The sequence below is a fragment of the Halichoerus grypus genome, chromosome 4, assembly GCF_964656455.1.
Source record: "Halichoerus grypus chromosome 4, mHalGry1.hap1.1, whole genome shotgun sequence".
Lineage (NCBI taxonomy): Eukaryota > Metazoa > Chordata > Mammalia > Carnivora > Phocidae > Halichoerus > Halichoerus grypus.
This window is the reverse complement of record NC_135715.1, coordinates 186,155,021-186,181,507: the sequence shown is the minus strand read 5'-3', so window position 1 is coordinate 186,181,507 and position 26,487 is coordinate 186,155,021. Positions and strand designations below refer to the sequence as shown.

At 39.1% G+C, this 26,487-nt stretch overlaps 1 protein-coding gene across 3 annotated transcripts in view; it reads right to left on the bottom strand.

Annotated features, from left to right (window-relative positions):
* Positions 1–26,487, bottom strand: part of DIS3L2 (DIS3 like 3'-5' exoribonuclease 2) — a 351,578-nt gene that overhangs the window by 324,297 nt on the left and 794 nt on the right. The window contains exon 2 of one of the 3 annotated variants that reach the window (XM_078071457.1): positions 10,966–11,063. The exons of the other annotated variants lie outside the window; for them this stretch is intronic. The gene's annotated coding sequence lies outside the window, so the exon portion shown is untranslated. The remainder of the gene's footprint in view (positions 1–10,965; positions 11,064–26,487) is intronic. 3 annotated transcript variants of the gene reach the window in all.

Genomic DNA, 26,487 nt, shown 5'->3' with positions numbered 1-26,487 from the left:
GGACATAAGGAAGGGTACATTTTGACTAACACTCCCCCAACACATCTTGTGTTCCTCAAGCTTACACAATTCACTCACCGTCCACTCCAACCTCACTCTTAAAATTTTACCCTTAAAGAACAGCTCAAATTCCATATCCTCTCCCTTCTATGAACCTCACCTAATTTCTCTAGCTTTGGGGATCCCTTCTCTGTACTCCTATGGTGTGCTAGGTTTTCCACATTTTTCACTACAAAATCATGTACAGCAGGTTCCAGAGAATACGCAGGGAGGAAATGACCATTCTACTTGCTGTCCAGCTCATGTCCTACCTCCTCAATATAGCCTTTCCTAACCATACCAGAGCAAAGTAGTACCTCCCTTATAAAGTCCTAAACAATTACATCGTTCAGCATGTCAGCATGTCAGAATGTAAAGCTCCAAAACTGTGGGGCCTTGTCTGTCTGGTTTACCACTATATCCCCGGTGCCTAGTAGGGCTGGCACACAGGGTACCCAGGAAATGGTTACTGAATGAATTAATTAAAAGAGATGCCCTGTTACTCTTCAACAACTATAAATTATTTAAGAGCAGGAACTATGGGGCGCCGGGGTGGCTCAGTCAGTTAAGCGCCCAACTCCTGATTTCAGCTCGGGTCATGATCTCATGGTGGTGAGACAGAGCCCCGAGTCTCTGAGCATGGAGCCTGCTTAAGATTCTCTCTCTCCCTCTGCCCCTCCCCACTTCCCTGCCCCTGCCGCTGTGCATGTGTGTGCGCGCGCACGCACACACACACTCTCTCTCTAAAAAAAAAAAAAAGAGCAAGGACCATGTCTTATGCCTATTTCTACACAGTGCCCTACAAAGTAGAATGCATGTTCTTGATTAACACGATGATAATTTATTATGGCCTAATGTCATAACGGGAATTGAAAAGACAGTTTGGCAATATACCTTGACACTGATGAAAAAGAATGAAAGTCTATGTCATGTTTCTCAACTCTAATTTTAAAAGATAATAGTTGTCGGGCGCCTGGGTGGCTCAGTTGGTTAAGCGACTGCCTTTGGCTCAGGTCATGATCCTGGAGTCCCGGGATTGAGTCCCACATCGGGCTCCCTGCTCGGCAGGGAGTCTGCTTCTCCCTCTGACCCTCCCCCTCTCATGCTCTCTCTCTCTCTCTCTCTCTCATTCTCTCTCTCAAATAAATAAATAAAATCTTAAAAAAATAAAAAAATTAAAAATAAATAAATAAAAAAATAAAAGATAATAGTTGTCTTCAAAAAACTACAACATTTCCCCATATTCCAGAATTTAAGAGAACCCTTAAAGATAATTGAACTAACTTTCCCCTGCTTATGAAGTGCTTTTATAAATTCATGTAACATAAAAATTTCGGTGCCTATTATAACATTTAAGTGAATTCTGGAGTTTAGTGTTTTCACATCTTGATAATACACAGGAGTACATCAGTAAAGGCAAGAAGTACATTAAGGATATTGCTAGAATGCATCTAAGTATCATCTCCCTGCCTAATAAAGACAGAATCATCTTAATGTCATTGAAGTACCAGAGTTCTGGTCATAAATGACACAACAACAAATATAAGATATGCAATCAGGCAGCATACAAAATCAAAATCAAAAGAGATCAACCCAGGCTCTTCTCAAATAAAAGCTTTGCTACCAAATAAGCTTGACCCCAAAATACTATGAGGTGGAAACTGCTTCATTTTTCAGTAAACAGCTTCATTGGTCATGTGTACTTTGTACAGGATTATGTTATAAATTCAATCTCATGTTTCTCTCCCATATTTTATTACTATGATTAAGTCATCTACAGAATTACCAAATTGGAACAAATAAGATTACAAGTAAGATTATGCTTTAAAGACTTTCATACCAAATGTCACTTTCAACCCCCTGAAATTTACTCTATTCTCTCTTTGGGGATAAATGTGCAAACTTTGGAGACAAATTTTAGAAAAAGTAGCTGAAGGCTCGGGTCAAACACAAGTACCTTTAGAAATAAGAAGAAATCTCTTTTTATCCAGTGAGGAAGGAACAGAGAAACTTGTGGAATCTAGAATAGGGACCAAATAAAGACTTCATTTTTTTTTTTAACAGAAATCAGAATCTCTTTAGGCAGAGGAAGGTACCCATTGGTGTCAGAATTCATACTCAGCACCAAATAGCAAAAGAAAGCATCTCAAAAACATACAGGGTTTTATTTTCATAATGTGTGAGCAGTCAGTCACACTGGAAAATCTCTGCCGTGATCAGTAAACTTGGGCAAACACAGAATAAAATAATATTCTCTCTCCTGACATAATTCAGGGCAATATTTCAGCAGCACTGAAAAAGCCACTCTAGAAGGTATTAGAAATCGTGACATGTATTGCATGAACTCCTAGTCCAGTCCATGCTATCAAATAAAGTCTGTCTGCAATCTTTTCACTTTTCTTCATTACTTTTTGGAGAGGTTCTTTTATCTTTTCATTTTGGAAATGTAAATACACATACAAAATAGAAAGAATGAAGTAATAAATACATGCTCATCACTCAAATTCAACAACTACCAATAAATAGCCAATGTTTTTCATCTACTCCTACACACACACACACACACACACACACACACACAAAGGCTTCATATCCCCCATATACACATATACATACTAAATTATACTGAAGCACATGGGAAGACTTTTAAATTCCCTTTTAAGAACTCCAAATTACAGGGCATAAATGGCAAAATATTCTATTCAGCAAACAATTCAGTGATAGCTACTGTTATCCCTTAAGGCCTTTACTTACATAAAGCATAAATTTTATGGAACAAGGTTATCATACAGGTGTAATCCAAATTTCAGGCTATGATACAGAACAGCTACTTAATAATAAAGCTGAGAACATAATTCATCCACCAGCTATATGCATAATTTAAATGGTAATCAAAGCCATTATCTACCCACAAACACTAATCTCAAAATTAATAAGACAAAGGAAAGAGCTGCAAAGCTTACCCACATGGCCAATTTTACCATGGCAACTTAGAAAAATGTCTAACTTTTAGAATCTATAATCAGATGAACAGAATGACTAAAATATACAAGAAGTGAAAGTAATTTTCCCTAGGTTCCTATTATATCAAATGTCGGTTTTCATGAAAAAAAAATTTTTTTTTGTATTTTACACAAGAGATTATTACCAACCTGGCTTCTGTGTTAGCTCTTTATTTTTAAAACTCTGTCCGTTATATCATTACTTTCTTCTCGGGAAAATGTGGCTACACCAATGCCTACTCTCAGGGCTGCAGCCACAGACATCTGGAATTTACTCTCTACGGGAAGCCCTCGCTGAGGACCATGCTCCTGCCTACAACACAAGGTGCTTGTCATGCACTGTAGACACTCCCGGGGGAAGACAAGCCAAGTCACAAGCAGTTGTACTGTCCCCTCAAAAATGACAATGAAGATTTCTAGCATTATTCAAGGCATCTGGAGGAATGCAGGACACCAAATTCCAAATGGCAAAAAGATGAAGACTGAATCCAGAAAAATGGAAAAATGGAAAAATGGGGAAAGTTGAATGACCCCTAAGCCAACTTGTCAATTTTGAATCTGTCTGTCAGCTGAGCGCCCTGGACTAAGGGACCTTGAGAGAGGCCTCCCAAGACAAACTGATGCTAGCCCTCCTTTCTGTAGAAAAACTATGGTTCACATTCACACCATTCAACAGAAGTGAGTTTGAAAGATGGTGACTCTAGGGTTTGTGGCTTTTCAAAATTCTACACTTCCCAGATAGAAACCTCTACCACCCACAAGGGCATTACCGCGGATGTAACAGTTAATCACTTCAGGTAGAGAGCAGAAAAATAGGACAATCCAAGGAAGCAAAGAACCAAAAGAATTCCAAGAACACTGAAAGGCAACTAAGACCTGCAGCATTTCTTCTCCTTGCTGCTTCAAAAGCAGACCTCAAAACAGCAGCACCGGAATCCCTGCTTCTCAGGGAGACAGACAAACCTGAGGTCTAGAGGCCCCGGGGAAACAAGCTGGTCCTCTACTTCCACTCCAGACCTCCAGTTTCCCAGTGTGGATGCAAGCCTTCTGAGCAGAGAAGCAGAGTATGGGACACTGACTCCACAGCCAAGTTCAGAATCTTCTGATTATTTTAAAACGTCAGACAGCCAATGTTCAATTTGTCATTTATCGGGAAGCTACGTCACTAAGATCTTGCTATCTCTAGATGCACATAAAATATAAGGCTTATATTCATACACGGGCTTTGTGCAAATTTCACTAATCCAGATGTGAGGAAATCCAAAGTTATGATTCCCACAGCAACTGTAATCTTGGCAAACCCAGACTCATGTATTCTGTACTACTTCAGACGGTAGTGACCTTAAAAGAAACTCAGAATAAAGCACATTTTAATCTCCACATCTAATTACAAAGAAAAACTCTCAGATCAGAAATTAGAAAACCGCTTTCCTTCAGGGATAGTGGAGCTATTTCTTTGAGACAATTAACAAAGACTGGACCAAGCACTGAAGAATGTGCTGGAAGAAACAATTCTTACCTGGCCTGAATGACAGGGGCCAGGCAACTAACCTAATAAGGTTTCGTTTAAGCTCTCATTTCTGATTTGCTAAAACAACCAACTGGTGGCATTTAAACTTCATTTCAAACATTTAACACTTTCAAAAAGTACCCTAAATGCTAATCGGATGCAGAATAGGCTCAATTTTAGCCCCCACTTGAGGTAACAGATGAAACATTTGAAGCCACCACAAAATGGATTATCTACTAGAAAAGAAGTCAAAAAATACTTGCTCATGTCCACTAACATAGAAAATGGTTTCACTGGTCCTTAGTTCAAGGTTAAAATGCCAGTTTCTGGAAAGCTAGGTGCCACCGAATAAGCTATAAGATTAATGGAAGACAGCAGAGCTTAGTGGTTAAGAGGCTTCTGCAGCCAAAATGCCCAAGTTTGAATCTTAGTTCTGCCACTTAAAAGCTGTGGCTCTGGGCATGTTACTTCACATCTCTGTGCCTCAGTTTTACCATCTAAAATGGGCCGACAAAAAAACCCATCTCGCAGAGCTGTCGGGAGTACTAAATAAGGTAATATAAGTAAAGCTCTCACAAGAGTGCCTGGCAGATAGTAAGCACTCAAAAAGCATTTGCTATTATTAAAGTAAGGTCATTTATTTTATCTTTGCAGCAATCTTTTTTTTTATTTTTGAGAGAGAGCATGGGGGGGCGGGGGGGAGGGAGAGGAGAGAGAGAATCCCAAGCAGGCTCCATGTTCAGCTCAGCGCAGAGCCCGACATGGGGCTCAATCCCACAACCGTGAGACCATACCCTGAGCCGAAACCAAGCGTCAGACGCTCAACCAACTGAGCCACCCAGGCGCCCTAGCAGCAATCTTCATTTATTTGAAAAACCAGCACTCACACTTTTTAAAAAAGACCAAAAAATCTAAAAATACCATGATGGTAGTACTTTAATCAGTCTCTATAGCACAACAATAATAAATGACCTTGCCTCCTCTTGCCTCCTTCCTCTACCCATCTTGCTAACTAAAGACAGAGTCCAAACATTTCAGCTGCTTCATAATCTGTTGGCCCATACAGGCTTATTGTCTTCCCTACTCCTATTATAACCTTCTGCTTCAATCAAATTAGTTTTCTCACAAACCTCTAACTACAGCTTGTACTCATTCGACAAACATCTAAGAATCTATGGAGCCAAGCACATTACTAACATGACATGCAAAGCTTTTGCCCTTAAAAAGCTCACAGGATACAGCAGAAAAAGACATGTAAAAAATAGTTTCAATAGAAGAGAACTACAGTCACAAAAGAGCAAAAGTAAGGTAGCTGCAAGGAGAGGAACTAGGAAACTCTGTTGGTGAAGAGGTCCCCTCTGGGAGGGCTTCACAGAGGAAGGCTTGTGAGAAACACTCAAAGATGAAGAAGCTGAGGAGAGGGTCAGAGGACAAACAGCAACAAGCATGAGCAAAGAAATTCTAGGTAATGAGGTGCAGCTGGACTGCTGGGGCGCTGATGGAAGCTAGAAGCTGGAAAACAGGGATAAGCAAAAGGAGTCTTGTACCCAAGTCAGAAGCACTGGGGAAAAGCTCTGCCCTGGAATCACCAAAGAATGTTCAGGGGCCTAACATGATCAGATCTGCATGTTACCATGATCACTGCAGCTGCAATTCAGAGGCTGATTTGGAAGGAGACACTGGGGACTGAAAAACCTATTAAGACAACTGGAAGGATCCAGGTAGCAGTGGGGATGGGAAAAAGGGAGATGGGTTCAAAATACAAATTAAGAACAGAATTGGTAAGACTTGGTATGAGCATAAGAAGAGGGGAAACCTAGGAGGACTCAGAGTTAGCTCTAGCAACTGAAGAAATAAAAGAATGGTGATAACACGTAGGCAGGATCAAGAGTACATGACCCCAAATGCACAGCCTGGGTCTTTATTCTAAGAGTAATGGAAAGTAGGACAGGGACAGAACTTTAAAAAAAGGTAAAAACCTAAATAGATCTTTAATCAGAGAAGAAACCAGAAAACACTGCCAAAGATCCACACACTCCTCCCAAATTGCACCAGGCCAAGATGATTTGAGAGACAGGTAAATTCAATGTTATGGAAGCTTTTCAATTTATTCTACGAAGCTAAACAACCCCGATACCAAATCTGACAAAGAAAGAACACACACACTCTCTTTTACATACAGAACTACAGAGAAATTTTTATTATAAACAAAAACGCAAAACCCAATATAAAAAATAAATTATTAAGTCCAACATTAAGTTTTAAAAATTATAAAACATGAACCCATGGTAGAGACCTGTTAACATATTCATTAGGTTAGTAAATTAATGGAATGGAACCAAATCATCATGAAGATAGAAGCCAAAAGGCATATGTTTTATTTTGTTGTTTTTTCACTTGTTGCAAGGATTACTATCAAAGTGCATGCACTTGAGCCAGAGACCCTGGTCGCTTGTGTAGCATACCTACACTGCTTCTGAGTCCACCAGCCAGCCAGTGGCCTAGACTCCAAGCTCTAACAATGTGCACCCTACACCCATTCTGAATTAAGACTTCTCAGTAAACTAGGACTAAAAAGAATGTTTTTCTAATGCAATAAGATGAATTTATCAAGGAAACAACACCTCTTCTGTAGTATTCAGGCCAAGAATAATACATAACTTGAATTTAATCATGAGGATCAAACAAACCAAATGAGGAACATCCTTTAAAAAAAAAAAAAAAGAGGACTCTATTCTTCAAAAATATCAATGTCACAAAAGACAAAGGCTAAAAGAATATTTCCAGATTAAAGAAGACAAAGGAAACAGGACAACTAAATGTTATGTGTGACCCTGGACTAGATCCTGCACTAGAGGGGGAAAGATGCTAAAAGATGCATGACTGATCAACTGATAAAACTTTATTTGTAATAGCCAAAAACTGAAAACAACCCAGATGTGCCCTTCAGCAGATAAATGGTGAAACAAGCTGTGGTACATTCATGCCATGAAATACTACTCACAATAAACAGGAACGAACTATTGATATATACAATAATCTGGATGAACTGCAAGGGAATTACGTGGAGTGAAGCAATCTCAAAGGTTATGTACTGTATGGTTCCATTTATAGTATTCTTGAAATGACAAATTAGAGAGATAGAGGAGAGTGTCATGGTTGCCAAGGGTTAAGAAGGCAGAGAGGGAGGGAGATGGCTGTAGCTATGAAAGGGTAGCCCAGGAGATTCTTGTGCAGGACCTATTTTGTATCTTGACTGCACTGGTGGTCACACAGATCCACAGATGTGACAGAATACACACACACACACACACACACACCAGTACAACTAAAACTAATGAAATCAAAATAACATGGGTGGATTGTATTGACATCAATTTCCTAGTTGTGATATTATAGTTACACATGAGGAAACTGGGTGAAATATCCACAGGATCTCTCTGTATTTCTTCTTACAACTGCATGTGAATCTACAAGTATCTCAAAGTAAAAAGCTTAATTTAAAAATAAAGTTTAAAAAGGAAAAAACTAGGGGCACCCGGGTGGCTCAGTCGTTAAGCGTCTGCCTTCGGCTCGGGTCATGGTCCCAGGGTCCTGGGATCGAGCCCCGCATCGGGCTCCCTGCTCGCAGGAAGCCTGCTTCTCCCTCTCCCACTCCCCCTGCTTGTGTTCCCTCTCTCGCTGTGTCTCTCTCTGTCAAATAAATAAATAAAATCTTTAAAAAAAAAATAAAAAAAAATAAAAAAATAAAAAGGAAAAAACTTAAAACAAAAAATAACTTACAACTGTGAAGCACTAGAAGCATTCCTATTAAGAATAGGAAAAGGATGCCAGCTATTATAGTGTTATTTAATATCATTCTAAAGGCACTACTCATTGCTATAACCAAGACCATATAAACATTAGAAAAGAGGCAAAAGATCAATGATAAATGAAATCCTTGCTACTTAGAAAATCCAGCACAATCAAAAGTATTAGAATGAGTTCAGATACTACTAAATTAATAGCCTTTTTATTATATCCCACTAATACTAAATTAGAAAACTGGGCAATAAAGAACTTGATTCTATTTTTAATTCTTTACCTAAGTCATATATAACTATGTTTTAAATATTTAAAAAACTGTCCCAGGAATATAATGACTATGTGTCTCTAATAAGCTTCTCCAAACATATTCTCCAATTCTCCCCACTGAGTCCCGTATTTGTTCTCTGATTTGCTGCATCTCAGTCTCTAGTCCAACCTTCACTTCAGAAGCCAAAAGCTAAAAAGTAGATTCAAAAATGTTTTCCAGTTCCCCAAGGCCTCAAATACTTTGCACAAGTCTAAGTCAGTTGTAAGGGATGAGGATCTAAGGTTCCTTCCAGCTCAGAATCTCCATCTTGCTAGGAGCCAGAATCCCTTTAATCAGTTCCAAGAGACTCAGTGTGAGTTCTTGTGCAGCCCTCAGGACCATCTCTCCACTTCATGAGGCTTCCCTCTCCCAGGAATTCCAAGTTCTTAGTCAGTGACACTCACTCAGCTAGCTCAGAGAAGACCCACATTAATCCACCCATTTTTAGTCCAGGCCTCTCACAGTAGCCACCATTTCAAACTCCAGCCATTTCTAAACCACTATCAGCTAATCGATGTCCTCCAGTGGATCCCCTGTGCCATAAATCCTCTGTGAAAGCCAAGACCGTTTTTTTTCACTCTAAAGACAGAAGTGCTTAGCTCCAGGTCTTCAATATACAAGAAATATCCTCAGTTAAGAAGCAAGATAAGGGGTGCCTGGGTGGCTCAGTTGGTTAAGCGTCTGCCTTCAGCTCAGGTCATGATCCCAGGGTACTGGGATCGAGCCCCGCATTGGGCTCCCTGCTCTGCGGGGAGCCTGCTTCTCCTTCTCCCTCTCCCTGCTTGTGCTTGCTCTCTCTCTCTCTGTCAAATAAATAAATAAAATCTTAAAAAAAAAAAGGAAGGGGGCACCCGGGTGGCTCAGTTGGTTAAGCGACTGCCTTCGGCTCAGGTCATGATCTCAGGGTCCTGGGATCGAGCCCCGCATTGGGCTCCCTGCTCAGCGGGAAGCCTGCTTCTCCCTTTCCCACTCCCCCTGCTTGTGTTCCCTCTCTTGCTGTCTCTCTCTCTCTGTCAAATAAATAAATAAAATTAAAAAAAAAAAAAGCAGCAGCAAAGATAAATAAATAATAAAGCTAAGAAACACATCTAAATTTGTAAATAATGTATGAGTAAGGTGTCAATTCAGATCAGTGGAATAAAGATAAATTTCTCACTAAATGGTGGTGGAACAATGGTCAACTACATAGGGGAAGGAAATGGATTGCCCTACACCAAATCTGATGGATTAAAGAAGTGACCACAAAATATGAAATGATAAAAAGATTAATAGATTCAATTGCAAAAAATTAAAATATATAAGTATTGAACACACACCATATCATAAACAAATATAAAAGCAAATATCTTGCTTCCCATGTTAGGTAAATTACTCCAAAGTACAGAAAGAGATGAGGGGTGCCTGGGTGGCTCAGTTGGTTAAGCATCTGTCTTCAGCTCAGGTCATGATCCCAGGGTCCTGGGATCAAGCCCCCTGTCAGGCTCTCTGCTCAGTGGGAGCCTGCCTCTCCCTCTGCCCCTCCCTCCCCCCATGCTTACATGCTCTCTCTCAAATAAATAAAATCTTAAAAAAAAAAAAAGAAAAAGATGAAAAACTCCCTAACATGCTGAATATTAACTGTATTCTAGATTTCAAACCCAAACAAGGAAAGCACATAAGCAATAATAATATGAACACAGATGCAAAAATACTAAATAAGATATTAACAAACTGAATCCCAACAGCATATGGAAGATCACGCTCAAGATATATTCTGAGAGAATCTATGTATTAATATGATTTACTACATAGTAACAGGGGGAGGTGGACAGCTTAATAAATGCCCAACAAAAAACATTATACAGTTTATCACCAATTAGTATTAAACAGCATTAAAAAAAAAAACCTTAGCAAATAAATAAATAGTGCGAAAAAAGTTAGGGTACCTGGGTGGCTCAGCCGGTTAAGCATCTGCCTTTGACTAGGATCGAGCCCCTCATCGGGTTCCCTGCTCAGCGGGGAGTCTGCTTCTCCCTCTCTCTGCCCTCCCCCCCACTTGTGCCCTCTCTCTCTCTCTCTCTCAAATAAATAAATTAATTAAATATTTTTAAAAAATAAGTCAGAAACAGTAAACACTGTACTTAGTGGTGTAATGTTAAAGTTCAGAAAGGATATCACCAACAACTCAACACTGTACCAGAGAGGTCCTCGTCGATGTAATCAAAAAAGTTGGTAAAAAGAAGAAATATTGGAAAAGAGACTAGGTTTTCAATATTTACAGATAATATGACTATCTAGAAAATCTCAAAGGATATACTCACAATTTATTAAGACTCATGATTTCAGCAAGAATGCAGAAAGGGTAGATCCAAAATCAACAAATAAGTTATCACTAACGTTCCTATATGCCCACAATAATCTAAAAACAAGACAGAGAGAAAGATTAATTCTAAGTAGTAACCAAAATCACAAAATGCCTGAGGATAAAATTAATAAGACTGATATAAGATCTAAATTAAATTTTTAAATTAGTTTTTAAAACACAGAAGACCTAAACAAAGAAACAAACCCTGCTCTTGACCAGAAAGACACAATATTATAAAGATGTCAGCTGTAAATTGATTAAAAAATTACAATGTAACCACAATTAAATTCAAATCATGACTTTTTTATAGAAATTGACAATCTCATCTTAACAATCAAATGGAAGAAAAAAGGCAAAGGATGCAAATGGACATTACTCCAAAGAAGATATATTCAAGGCCAAAAAACTCATGAAAACATGTTCAACATCATTAGCCATCAAGAAAATGTAAATCAAAACCTCAATGAGGTCCCCTTCACACTCACTCAGAAGGCTATAACAAAACAAAACACAAACCAGAAAATAACAAATATTGGCAAGGATGTGGAGAAAGTGGAACTTTCATAAATTCCTGGTAGATATGTAAAATGGTTCAGCCACTATGGAAAACAGACTGGACGTTCCTCAAAAAGTTAAACATGGGATTACCATAGGACCCAGCAACTCCAGTTCTAGGCATATACCCAAAAGAGTTGAAAATAATTATCCAAACAAATACTTATACACACATGTTCATAGCAGAACTATTCATAATAGCCAAAAGGTGGAAACAACCCAAATGTCCCTCAATGGATAAATAGTGGCATATACATAAAATGGAATCTTTTTTAGCCATAAATAATGAGTGTATCTAAAGGAATGAACCCATGCTACAACATGGATGAATCTTAAAAACATTATACTAAGTGAAAAAAGCCAGACAGACACGAGGTCACATATGATTCCATGTATATGAAATATCCAGAATAGGTAAATGCACAGAGACATAACAGAGATTGGTGGTTGCCAGAGGACAGGGAGAGGGAAGGAGCCCTGGGTCAGGCTCTCTGCTCTGCGGGGAGTCTGCTTCTCCCTCTCCCTCTGTGCTCCTGCTCTTGCTCTCTGTCCCTCTCAAATAAATAAATCTTTAAAAAAAAATCCAAGGATTTATATACAGAGTATGTCAAGATGTCAAGACCTACAAATCAATATGAAAGAAGCAACCCAATTAAAACAAAGTTAAACAAACAAAAAAGAACAGACAAAAGATAGGAACAGTCAAAAAAAGAAATATTGAAATTTAATTGGCCAGTCTTTGCATAGGCATGGTATTACTCTTATGTGCAGTCAGGATAAAGAACCCCAAAACCATACCTATTTGAGGAATGGGGAGTGTCCAGGCTGCCCAAGGTACAGAAGAAGGGGAAATACAGGAAAAATGAGCCACCTTCAAGGACTTCTACCCACTCACTAAGGTATGGCCCTCAGAGATGGGTTCTGGAGCGCATGGAGATGGAAGGCCTTAAAGGAAACTGGCTTATTTGTATCCAGTCAGAAAGCATTATCTTTTTTTTATTTCTAAAAGGCAGAAACATATGAATCTTATTCTTTATGAGACTGTGAGGAAACTTATTAAGAAATAAATTTATGCTCCTAAGTACAAGCAGGCCAGGATTCATTATTGGCACAATGTGACCAAAGCAGACACACATAATGTTCTAGGGAGAAGCAAATCACTGAAAAATATCTGTATTGTGATTCCATTTTACAAATTTCAAAAACATGCAAAAATTAAAAAACAGTTTAAGGATACAAAAGATGTCGGGCGCCTGGGTGGCTCAGTTGGTTAAGCGACTGCCTTTAGCTCAGGTCATGATCCCAGGGTCCTGGGATCGAGTCCCACATCGGGCTCCTGGCTCAGCGGGGAGCCTGCTTCTCCCTCTGACCCTCTCCCCTCTCATACTGTTTCTCTCCCACTCACTCCCTAATAAATAAATAAATAAATAAAATCTTTAAAAAAAAAAAAAGGATACAAAGGATGTGGTTCAAGTATAAAGAAAATACAAAACTCAGGTTACCTCTAAATGGGAAAAGAAGGGGTAGGATTACAAACAAGAACATAGATCTTCAACAGCAATGACATTTTTTCCTACACTGGGTGGTTGTTATATGGATACTCATTGTCCTATTATTCTGCATACCTTACATATATGTTTCATACATTATTTTATAACTTCTCAGTGTTTAATAAAAGACCATAATTTAAAAACAAAAAAACAATGTGGGATTAAAAAGGCACAGCATAATAAGTCAATCAGAGAAAGACATGTATCATATGATCTCACTGATATGAGGAATTCTTAGTCTCAGGAAACAAACTGAGGGTTGCTGGAGTGGTGGGGGGTGGGAGGGATGGGGTGGCTGGGTGATAGACACTGGGGAGGGTATGTGCTATGGTGAACGCTGTGAATTGTGTAAGACTGATGAATCACAGACCTGTACCTCTGAAACAAATAATACATTATACGTTAAAAAAAAAAAAGAAGAAGAAGAAGATAGAAGGAAGGGAAAAATGAAGAGGGGGGGAATCGGAGGGGGAGATGAACCATGAGAGACTAAGGACTCTGAGAAACAAACTGAGGGTTCTAGAGGGGAGGGGGCTCGGGGGATGGGTTAGCCCGGTGATGGGTGTTAGAGGACACGTATTGAAAAAAAAAATGAGGGCGCCTGGGTGGCTCAGTCGTTAAAGCGTCTGCCTTCGGCTCAGGTCATGATCCCAGGGTCCTGGGATCGAGTCCCACATCGGGCTCCCTGCTCGGCGGGAAGCCTGCTTCTCCCTCTCCCACTCCCCCTGCTTGTGTTCCTGCTCTCGCTACCTCTCTCTCTGTCAAATAAATAAAATCTTTAAAAAAAAAAAAAAATGAAAAAAAAAATGAAAAAGAAATTCAGATATAGAGATATAACATTATATTTTTGTACATCAAATATAAGGTTATATTTTGCAAAAAAAAAAACTAATGATGTAATGTATGGTGACTAGCATAACATAATAAAATAAAATTAAAAAAAAAAGGCACAGCATATAGCCAATGATCTTGTAACAGCTTCGTTACGGTGACAGATGGTAGCTACACTCGTGGTGAGCACAGCACAATGTATAAAGAAATTGGATCATTATGTTGTACACTTGAAACTAATGTCACGTTGTGTGCCAACTATACTCAAATAAAAAAAGTAAAACAAAAAAACACTGTACAGATTGCATGTAAAGACATATATATACAGTCTCTTAATTCTAGATTCAATGCTTGCCACTGAAAATCTGCTTGGTTCTGTCATCTCCTTCTAAGTAGACAACTTTCAGGAGTTAGCAAAATCCTTGATTTTCACCTTTTCTTCTGAAGCTGCATTAGCAAGGAGATTCATGGGTGTAGGGAGAGTTTACAACGAAGGGCAATGCACTCTTTGATCAAACTCACTGAGAACCACTAGCAGTCACTTCAGGGAGGTCCAGCAAAGAGGGCACCTGCCAGAACTCCAGGGTAAAAAGGTTTGCATAAGAAAATTAAAACCATTGCAGGAAGAATGATGCAATTTGAACAGTAAGACATTTTTCCATTAATTAGTTTTTAATTGACTGAAATTCAATGAAACCGTGGTTGAAACTTCAGCTCCCGATTTAGATACTGTACAAAGATGAGAGTGAGTCCAGTTGAGCACTTGTGGTGTCAGAGCCAACTCTGCATGTAGTGGGCGCTTGTGAGTTCAAGGACAGCATCGCATGTACTCCTCCCTACCAGCCAGAAGTAAAGAAGTCCCAGGGAACCAGGCCTGGGCTCTGCCCACAACACTATCATCTGAGCATTCCTTTCATTAGAACAGTACAAGATTACACAATGACCCTTAAGTTGAAGCAGGATTCTGGATGCCTGAGGAAGTGGGATACTCTGCGTATGGTAAGCTGACTGCTGAGACAATCGATAAATGAATTTGCACAAAGTATGCTGACTTCTTTGGAAGGAATTTTATGAATACAAGATTTAAGACTTCTTATACAATAAACAATGCAATCACAAGTAATAATAAAGTAGAACCAAGGGTACTAGAGTAAGATAATGTTATTAATCAATCAATAAACCTGTGAATTATATACAAGACTGTACTAAGTAATGAAAAGAAATTTTAAAAGACACCATCCCTGTGTCAGAGGCATGCAGTAGCTGGAGACAAGATATATTAAAAAGTGGTGTTAAAGCCAGACATCAAAAATACTCAACAATTCAGTCCAACCTCCCTAGTCATCTGCTTTCCATATTCAAACCCAATTCAGCTAAACACACGCCCCAATCTTCCAAACCCACACATTGCAATACACTCCTCTCCTCCTGAAATGCTTCACCCTCATTAGAACAACCTGCAAAATCTCAGGGTGTCTGGGTGGCTCAGTCGGTTAAGCGTCTGCCTTTGGCTCAGGTCATGATCCCAAGTCCTGGGATGGAGCCCGCATCGAGCCCAGCGCGCATTGAGCTCCTTGCTCAGCAGGGAACCTGCTTCTCTCTCTCTCCCTCTGCTGCTGCTCCCCCTGCTTGTGCGCTCTCTCTCTCTCTCTCTGTGTCAAATAAATAAATAAATAAAATTAAAAAAAAAAAGAACCTGCAAAATCTTACCTGTCCTTCAGGTTTCATCCCAAAAGCTTCCTGCATCCTTAGAAGTCTTTTTAATCTACATACTCCCTTATGATTTTGCATAATTCTTCTCTATTATGGTGCCTTCCCTACTATTTTTTAGTTCTATATTTGTCTTATTCCTCCTATTGAGGCAGGAGTAACAGAAAGAGCAGAAGTTGTGAAAAACCTAGATTTAAATCTGAACATTGTCTAACCCTGACCAAACCAAACTACCTTTCATAAGCCTGTTTCCAAACACACAAAATAAAGAAATTATTAAATATCTTGCATTACTTTATTTTTTTAAGATTTTATTTATTTTAGAGACAGAGAGAGAGCAGGGGGAGGAGCAGAGAGACAGGGACAAGCAGACTCTGCACTGAGTGCAGAATCTGACGCGGGGCTTGATCCCACAACCTTGAGATCGTGACCTAAGCCGAAATCAAGAGTTGGATGCTCAACCAACTGAGCCACCCAGGCGCTCCGCCTTACTTCCTTTAATAAATAGGGTGTGTGAGGGGTGCCTGGGTGGCTCAGTTGGTTAAGCGACTGCCTTCGGCTCAGGTCACGATCCTGGAGTCCCAGGATCAAGTACCCCATCGGGCTCCCTGCTCAGCAGGGAGTCTGCTTCTCCCTCTGACCCTCCTCCCTCTCATGCTGTCTCTCGCAAATAAATAAAATCTTAAAAAAAATAAAAAATAAAAAACAAAAAATAAAAATAGGGTGTGTGAGACAGAAAAAGAGAAAAACAATGTAGAAATGTATGGAAATAACAAAAAAGGACAGTAAAGTAGTAGTTATTAGAACCGTATTCCATATGTTCAAAAAGAGGAAAGACTGAGGGCGCCTGGGTGGCTCAGTTGGTTAAGCGACTGCCTTCGGCTCAGGTCTTGATCCTGGAGTCCCTGGATCGAGTCCCGCATCGGGCTCCCTGCTCGGCAGGGAGCCTGCTTCTCCCTCTGACCCTCCCCCCTCTCATGTGCTCTCTCTCTCTCTCTCATTCTCTCTGTCTCAAATAAATAAATAAAATCTTTAAAAAAAAAAAAAAAAAGAGGAAAGACTGAAAGGGTTAAGAGACATCAAAGATATTGGGGCACCCGGGTCTTGCAGTCAATTAAGCATCCAACTCTTGGTTTTGGCTCAGAGAGTGATCTCAGGTCTAGAGATAAAAACTATGATGCGTAAGATGAAAAATACACTGGATGAGACTAACACCAGATTAGACACTACTAAAGAAAAAATTAACAAACTTGAAGATAAAGCAATAGGAACTATCCAAAATGAAAAGCAAAGAAAAAAGACAGAAAATTTTAAGAGCGCATCAGTGAGCTAGGAGACAACTTCAAGCAACCTAATATATGTGTAATTAAAAATCTGTAAAGTGGGGGGCGCCTGGGTGGCTCAGTTGGTTAAGCGACTGCCTTTGGCTCAGGTCATGATCCTGGAGTCCCAGGATCGAGTCCCGCATCGGGCTCCCTGCTCAGCAGGGGGTCTGCTTCTCCCTCTGACCCTCCCCCCTTTCATGTGCTCTCTCTCTCTCTCATTCTCTCTCTCAAATAAATAAAATCTTAAAAAAAAAAAAAAAAAAAATCTGTAAAGTGGGGAGGGGAAGTGGAGAAAGAAAAAATATTTGAAAAAAATAACAGCCAAAAGTTTTCCACATTTGATAAAAACTATAGAACCATAAATCTAAGATTTCCAATGACACAAATCACACACACAAAAAAGAAAACTATACTAAGACACATGATAGTTAAATTGCTTCAAAGTAGTTGAAACGGAAAATTGTAAAAGCAGCAAAGAAAAAAGACACATTAAGTATAGAGAAACAGAGATAAGGATATCAGATCTCTTGTCAGACACAAGCAAGGTAGAAGACCAAAATCCTTATAACAGGGGTGCCTGGGTGGCTCAGTCAGTTAAGTGTCTGCCTTCGACTCAGGTCATGATCCCAGAGTTCTGGGATCGAGCCCTGCATCAGGTTCCATGCTCAGCGGGGAGTCTGCTACTCCCTCTCCCTTTGCCTGGAGACAAGGCTTGCTTGTGCTTGCTCTCTCTTCTCTGTCAAATCAATAAATAAAATCTTTAAAAATAAAATTTTGGGGGCGCCTGGGTGGCTCAGTTGTTAAGCGTCTGCCTTCTGCTCAGGTCATGGTCCCAAGGTCCTGGAATCGAGCCCCACATTGGGCTCCCTGCTCTGTGGGGAGCCTGCTTCTCCCTCTCCCACTCCCCCTGCTTGTGTTCCCTCTCTTGCTCTGTCTCTCTCTGTCAAATAAATAAATAAAATCTTTAAAAAACATTTTTTTAACAAAATTTTACAATTCCCACAATATTTAAAAAAAAGAATAATACATCAGGACTAAGTAGGGTTTATTTCAAGAATGCAATGTTAGTTCTAATATCTGAAAATCAACGTAATTCACCATATTAAACTAAAAATGAAAAACCATATGATCATCTCAGTAGACTCAGAAAAAGCATTTGTGAAAATCCAACTTCATTTCTGAAAAAAACTCTCAGCAAACTAGGAATAGAAGGAAACTTCCTCACTGACAAAGGGCATATATAAAAAGTCTACAGCTATCATCATACTTAATGGTGAAAGACTGAGAGCTTTCTTCCTAAGATCAGAACAACACAAATATGTCTGCTCTCACCACTTCTATTTAACACCATACTGGGAATTATATCCAGTGCAATAAGAAAAAAAAATAAAAGATTAGAAAGGAAGAAGTAAAACTGTATTCACAGGTGACATAATCTTTATATAAAAAATCCAATGGAATCTATTTTTAAAAAGCCAATGGAATGAGTGAGCATATCCTAGTTGACAGAGAAGATCAATGTACAAAAAATCAATCATATTTCTATATGGTGGCAACATCAAAGATAAAAATTTGAAAAACCACCATTTCAAGAGCATCAAAAAATATGAACTACGTTATGCTGTACACCTGAAACTCATGTAACATTGTATGTCAACTATACTTCAATTAAAAAAAAAAATTAGAAAATAATATATGAAATACATAGGGATAACAATGACAAAAGATGTACAGGATTTGCCCAGTGAAAACTACAAAATATTGCTGAGAGAAATAAAAGAAAATCTAACTAAATGGAGACTATAGCATATACATAGATTGGAAGACACAACATCAAGATGGTAATTCTCCTCGGGGCACCTGGGTGGCTCAGTCAGTTAAGCGTCTGACTCTTAGTTCTGGCTCAGGTCCTGATCTCATGGGTCGTGGGATCCAGCCCCGCATCCGACCCCACGCTCAGGGGGGAGTCTGCTTGGATATTCTTTCCCTCAGCCCCTTCCCTACTTGCATGAGCAAGCACACATGTTCTCTCTCTCTCCTTCTCAAATAAATAAATAAATCTTAAAAAAAAAAAAAAAAAGATGGTAGTTCTCCTCAAACTGATCTATAGATACAATACAATCTCAAATTCTCAAGCAGACTTTTTGGAAAAGCTGACAAGCTGACTCTAAAATTAATATAGGAATGAAAAAGACCTCAAAGAGCCAAAATCTGGAAATAGAACAGCAAAGCTGAAGGACTTACCCCATCTGACTTCAAGTCTTATTATAAAACTATAGTCATCAAATCAATGTAGTATTGGCATCAAGCCAAATAGATCAATGGAACAGAAAAGAATCCAGAAATAGAACACATATATAAGATTTCCAACCTACTTAGAAGGCAATTTATTGAAGGAATAGTCTTTTCAACAAATGATTCTAGAACAATTGGATTCTATATGTGAAAAAATGAACTTTAATCCATACTTTTTACTATACATAAAAATAACTCAAAGTGGATCATAGATCTAAATCTAAAACCTAAAACAAAAACTCCTAGAAGATAGGAGAATATTTCAGTGGTATTAACTAGGAAAAGATTTCTTAAAGCAACAAAAACATCAAAAGAAAAAAATTATAATTTGGACTTTATCAAAATTAAGAGCTTTTGCTCTTCAAAAGACACTAACAAAAGAATAAAGAGACTAGGAAAAATATCTACAAATCCTATGGCTGAAAAAGAATTAACATCCAGAATTTATAAAGAACTTCTAAAACTCAGTAATAAGAAAACACAGAACCCAATTAAAAATGGACAAAAGAGGGATGCCTGGGTGGCTCAGTCAGTTAAGTGTCTGCCTTCGGCTCAGGTCATGATCCCAGGGTCCTGGAATCGAGTCCCGCATTGGGCTCCTTGCTCAGTGGGGAGCCTGCTTCTCCCTCTGCCTCTGCCTGCCACTCCCCCTGCTTGTGCTCGCTCTCTTGCTCTCTCTGGCAATAAATAAAATATTTTTTAAAAATGGACTAAAGATTTAGACACTTCACCAGAGAAGCTATATGGATAACAAATAAGTTCATGAAAAGATACTGAGCATCACTAATCATTAGAGAAAGACAAATCAACACCACCAGAGATACCACTACACATCTATTAGAATGTCTGAAGTTAAAAAGACTGACCATACCAAGTGCTGACAAGGATGTGGAAGAACTGGACCTCTTATACATTGCTGGTGGGAATGCTAAATAGTACTTGGAAAACTCTGACAGTTTCTTTCAAAGTTAACCACACCATATAAAGAGAAATAAAAGTATACGTCCACACGAAGATTTATACACAAATTTTCATAGCAGCCTTCTTTGTTACCAGTTAAGAACTGGAAACAACCAATATGTCCATCAATACGTGAATGATTTAGTAAACTGTGTGATACACTCATACAAAGGAGTATTAACTAGCATTAAAGAAGAACCAACTACTGATGCACTAAAACACAAATGAATCTCAAAATAATTATGCTGAGTCAAAGAAGCCTAACTACATGCTGTATGATTCCATTTATATAAAATTCTAGGAAATTCTAGGAAGTGAAAATTAATATAGTGACAGAAAGATCAGTGGTTATCTGGGATGGGGGCCAAGGAGCCAGGGATATGAGGAAAGCTTTAGGGGTGATGGATATATTCACAATCTTATTTGTGATGATGACTACATACACATGTGAAAACTTAACAAATTGGGGGCACCTGGCTGGCTGTCAGTGGAATGTGCAACTCCTGATCTCAGGGTTATGAGTTCAAGCCCCAAGGTGGGTGTAGAGAATACTTAAAAAGCTTTAGAAAAAAAAAAATTTTTAACTTAACAAACCTTAAATACATACAGCTTATAATATGTCAACTATTCCTCAGTACATCAGCTTTTAAAAAATATAGTCTTAACCAGTAATTAATAATCCTTCAAATACAAATTGGGCCCTAAATAATTAATGTAAAATTATTCCCTATTAATACCATGCATTTTAGTCATAAAATTCAGAGGGCATCCTTACTTCCAAACTATTAATAAAGACTGATTTAAACTGGCAAAATTCAGTAAATCATAAAGAAAACAAATGTCTTAATGGAGCAAAAGAGCTCTGAACAACTCAAATTTATTTTTTCATTTAAAAAACTTAAAATAGGGGCGCCTGGGTGGCTCAGTCGTTAAGCATCTGCCTTCGGCTCAGGTCATAGTCCCAGGGTCCTGGGATCGAGCCCCAGATCGGGCTCCCTGCTCCGTGGGAAGCCTGCTTCTCCCTCTCCCACTCCCCCTGCTTGTGTTCCCTCTCTCGCTGTCTCTCTGTCAAATAAATAAACAAAATCTTTAAAAAAAACAAAAAAACAAAACAAAAAAGACTTAAAATAACTAAAAAGAATAACAAACCATGTCAAATGTTGCTTTTATTTTAAGTAGGATTAAATAAAAATAACAATGTGCTATTATCTCCTCCCTGGTATCGTAACTGCTACTATAGTTTCATATTCAATCCCTTAAAACAGATTAAAGCAGACCATGGCAAAGAGAAAGAAGCAACTGTTTCCCATGTGGAGAAATGCTCTCCAAATGAGAAGTTAAAGAGAAATGTCTGGGGCCTTTCTCTGAATCCCTCCTAGCACCTAGACAATCACTACAAACCTCTCTCCCTCATCAAAGCCTAATGGGACTTAGAAACAACCAATTTCATCAAAGGAAACCTGCCGAGGAACCTAAAGAGCAGAGTTCCTCAGTTAGCATCATATGATTTTTCTGCCTCCTCCTGGTTTGGGTACCCAAGCTCTCCATTCTACCAGATACTCCAACAGTATTTTCCTTCATTTTAAAGATTTTTTTAAACTTCCTACTGTATCAGCCTACTTCATTACTTGCCCTTTTCTATATAGTCCCTGTAGTATTTATGTTGATATGCTCATGCCCAGCATTGATGCTGAAATCAGAACCTGATTCAGAGAAGTAGCATGATGCAGTGCTGTGGAAGGAATATGGGCTTTGGAATCAGACAGACGTGGGTGCATACTTTGGTCCTCCCACATATTGCCTTGACTTAAAGTAAACTCCCCGAGCCTAGTTTTCTTATCAGTACAAGAGTCAAACCATCTTTCTCACTGGACAATTGGTATTAAATGGCATACGGCATGTGAATTATTTGACACACAGGAGGGGAGAGGGCTCCAGAAATAATAGCCTCCATCCTCTTGTTTATTTTCTAATTAGAAGGCATTTTCTGAGGCAAGTTACCTCCATCAGCCCTTATCAGCCCGAGGTGTCATCAGTGACATTTTCACTGTACTTTGTGCCCATTAAAGGCCTTCCCTGCCAGTATGAACACTCTCTCTTGTCTGCCGACATTAGTGGGTCCCAGAGGCAGCTGTATTAGAATGTAAGAAAGGAATTAAAAGTATTTGGATGTTGGGGCGCCTGGGTGGCTCAGCCGGTTAAACATCTGCCTTCGGCTCAGGTCATGATCCCAGGGTCCTGGGATGGAGCCCCACATTGGGCTCCCTGCTCTGCGGGGAATCTGTTTCTCCCTCTCCCTCTGCCTGCCACTTCCCCACTTGTTCTCTCTCTCTCTGCCAGATAATAAATAAAATCTTAAAAAAAATAAATAAATAAAGTAGTTGGGTGGTACTCCCATGTTCATAGCAGCATCACTCACAATGGCTAAAACATGGAAGCAGCCCAAGCGTTCATCAACAGATCAATGGATAGGCAAAATGTGGTATATACATATAATGGAATATTATTCAGCCTTTAAAAAGGAGGAAGTTCTGACATATGCTACGATATGGATGAACCTTAAGAATATTATGCTAAATGAAATACGCCAGTCACAAAAAGATAAATACTGTATAACTCTACTTCTGAGGTACTCAGAGTACTCAAAATTATAGAGACAGAAGGTAGAATAGTGGTTGCCAGAAGCTGGGGAGAGGGAATACAAAGTTGTTTAACGGACATAGAATTTCAGTTTTACAAGATGAAAAATAGTTATGGGGCGCCTGGGTGGCTCAGTCGGTTAAGCATCTGCCTTGGCTCAGGTCATGATCTCAGGGTCCTGGGATCGAGCCGTGCATCGGGCTCCCTGCTCAGCAGGGAGCCTGCTTCTCCCTGTCCCTGTGCAGCTCCCCCAGCTTGTGCTCTCTTGCTCTCTGTCAAATAAATAAAATCTTTAAAAAAAAAAAAAAAAAGAAAAATAGTTATGGAGATGGATCGTGGTGATGTTTACACATTATGAAAGTAATTAATACCACTGAACCATACACTTAAAAATGGTTAAGATGGTAAATTTTACCACAATAAAAAAGAAACTAGAAAAATAAGTTCTTTGGACTAACAGTTGACTAAACCTGACCACTTCCAGCCTCAATGTGAGGGTTAATCGTATAATTGCAACTCGGGGCATCAAGTTCTTGCTATGGTTCCAAATAAAATGCTATCTGAAAAGTCCTTGTCAGATCCTTCTATGTCCCATAATGTGACACAAAGGAGCATCTCGTGCAGCTCCACCACCCTCCATTTAATAAAGACAACAAGAATGCTGGCTGTCTCCCTGACATCACCAGTATGGCACAGATGGCTGGACCTCAGAGGGATCTATGGAACCATTCCAGGCCCACTCACAGTCTGACTTGTGCATGTGCTCAGTAGTATTTGCATGAAAATGAACTTCACTTCCCACAGCAATTCCCCATATAAAACAAAAAAATTTTCTGAAGATTCAAAGGACATTCTAAAAACTGGATTCTATAAGGCTAGTTCTACAACACTGCAGGAATCCAAAGTCTAGGACAAATTGGGAAACTGCAGATAAAAATTTACAAATCTCCCCCACCCAAGAAAATGCTTTGTTATACTTTTTTGTACTTAAAATATTGAGCCATCTCAAAATCATTTTCAGTCCAATACCCAAAATCAACTGGTCCGAAGGCATTCTGAGATGAGTACTATAAGATGTGGTACAAATAATGATTCTTAAAAAACATTTACAGCAGGGGCGCCTGGGTGGCTCAGCCAGTTAAGCGTCTGCCTTCGGCTCCGGTCATGATCCCAGGGTCCTGGGATCGAGCCCTGCGTCAGGCTCCCTGCTCAGCGGAGAGCCTGCTTCTCCCTCTCCCTCTGCCTGCCGCTCTGCCTATCTGTGTTCTCTCTCTGTCAAATAAATAAAATCTTAAAAAAAAAAAAAAAAAACAGCATTTACAGCAATAAAACTCAAATGCACCAGAAGCTGGGGAGGGGGGTGGTAGAAGTAGAGAGTTGTTCAATGGGTACAGAGTTTTAGTTTTGCAAGATAAAAAAGTCCTAGTGTAAATATAGTTAACATCACTGAACATACACTTAAAAATGGTTAAGAGGGTAAGTTTTATATTATGTGTTTTTATCACTACAATTAAAAAGAAACAGTCACAGGGGGACCTTGGTGGCGCAGTTGGTTAAGCTTCCAACTCTTGGTTAAGCATCCAACTCTTGGTTTCAGCTCAGGTTGTGATCTCTGGGTCCTGAGATCGAGCCCCACCTCCAGCTCCAAACTCGGCAGGGTCTGCTTAAGACTCTCTCCCTCTTCCTCTAACCCTCCCTCCCACCATGTGCTCTCACGCGCACGCTCTCTCTCTCTCAAGTAAATAAATAAATCTTAAAAAAAAAGTCACAGAAGTTAGTGCCCTAGCAGTCATACTGATGCAAAAATATTTCAGATCAACTAACTTCTACTGTCCAATACTAACCCCTAAAATTCCTTTTGTCCCAACTAAAAAAATAAATAAAGTGGACACATCTCGCTGGTAGGACATGGAAGCTTCTCTAACTACAATAAAGCTGAGGGAGCACGTTAAGGAAATAAGGAAGAAGACAATACAAATACTAAGCAATGGTAGAAATACAAAGCAGACTATTTAAAACCAATCTGTGTCATCCCCATCTGCAATCCAGCCTAAGTCTCTAAGTAAAACTGTAGAGAGACTTCTCCTTGTTCCAAAAATAAAGAAAAACTCCTCAACCTGCTTACAAGGCCCACCACACCTCTCCAACCCCCTCTCCCACCAGATTCAACACTCTTCCTGTTCTCTACATAGAGCTGTACCCTAAATCCCCAGTCCTCCCCATGAACCCCACCATCTTTGCCCTTGCTGTTTGCTCTGACTGGAACACTCTTCCTTTCCTGTGCATCCTTCAGATCTTAGTTCAAATGTCTTTCCAGTGACTTCCCTAAATCAAATAGTGTCACTGTTGCAGTTTTACATTCATGTGATTATTTGGTATCATCTGCTAAAGACAGGGGCCAGAGATGCATTCACTCTCCCCCCCCCAATTTCCAAGGCCAAACACAGTGTACCCAATAAGCAGTCAAATATTTGTTGAACAAGTGAATATAGGGCACTAAACCTATAAGAAAGCAATGAAACATCCTAAGAGGTTTCCTTAATGAATCTTTGGAGGATGTCCAAATCAATTAAGCCTAAAATCCCTATTCAACTCTTAAGAAAAAAAAGAAAAAACATTTCTCTGGCCCTTCTATGTCCCTAGGCAAATGCTGAGCATCAAAGGCTGATAAGTAAAACACACAAATACACACACACATCGTAGATAAAGCAGAATTACTACTTGCTGAGCAAACTGTTTTTGGCATTTCTTGATACAATGCCTGCTACATAGGGGGCACTCTGGAATACCTGTCAAATGAATAAAGAGCAACATTTCACAAGACTCGTAAGTATATATGAACTAGTAACTAACTCTACTGAAAACTGTGGTGACTCATATAAAAGTAAGACCGTCACAGAAGCAAAGGAATGAATCTCTTAAGTGGGAAAGCCCCCTACTATAAGCCGTATTTATTTAGATCTCAAACAAGAAAAATGCCAGATTTGTACTAAAAGTGAAAGAAATAGATACTGCAATCAAGTAATCGTAGAGCTTTAAATAAAAACTACAAAATGTCACTTGGAACTATTTCCCAAAACCCTTAAAAACATAAGAAACTATTTAGGATTCCCTGTCCCCTCCAACACAAATACAAACTATCTATAGAGATATAATCCATAAACATAATACAGAAAACTCCAGACCACACTGATCTCTCCTCCCTCTGATTTTGCATTTAAACAAATGCTGCTTTATAGTTTTCCCAATAATAATAACAATCTATACACTCTTATTTTATATCCTTTCACATAATATAACACTGTGGGTGCTTATTAAATACTTACTGAACTGATATGAAATTATACTGCGTTAAATAATGGATTTTGGTACAGAAATTCCTGCAAATGTCATTCCTGAAGATTTTTCATATGCCTCAGTTTTAGCTTCATCATTAGATTAACTATAAAGTCGTTATCCAACAATGTTCAAACAAGGTTTAGAGTTTTCTTAGTACCACATCTACAAACTCAATTAAGGGAGGTTTTCAGTGTCATGGTATCTTTTCAAATGTAAGTCAAAGATATTAACAACACCTGTCCCTACTTTCTTCAATGTAGCAAATTTCTCTTG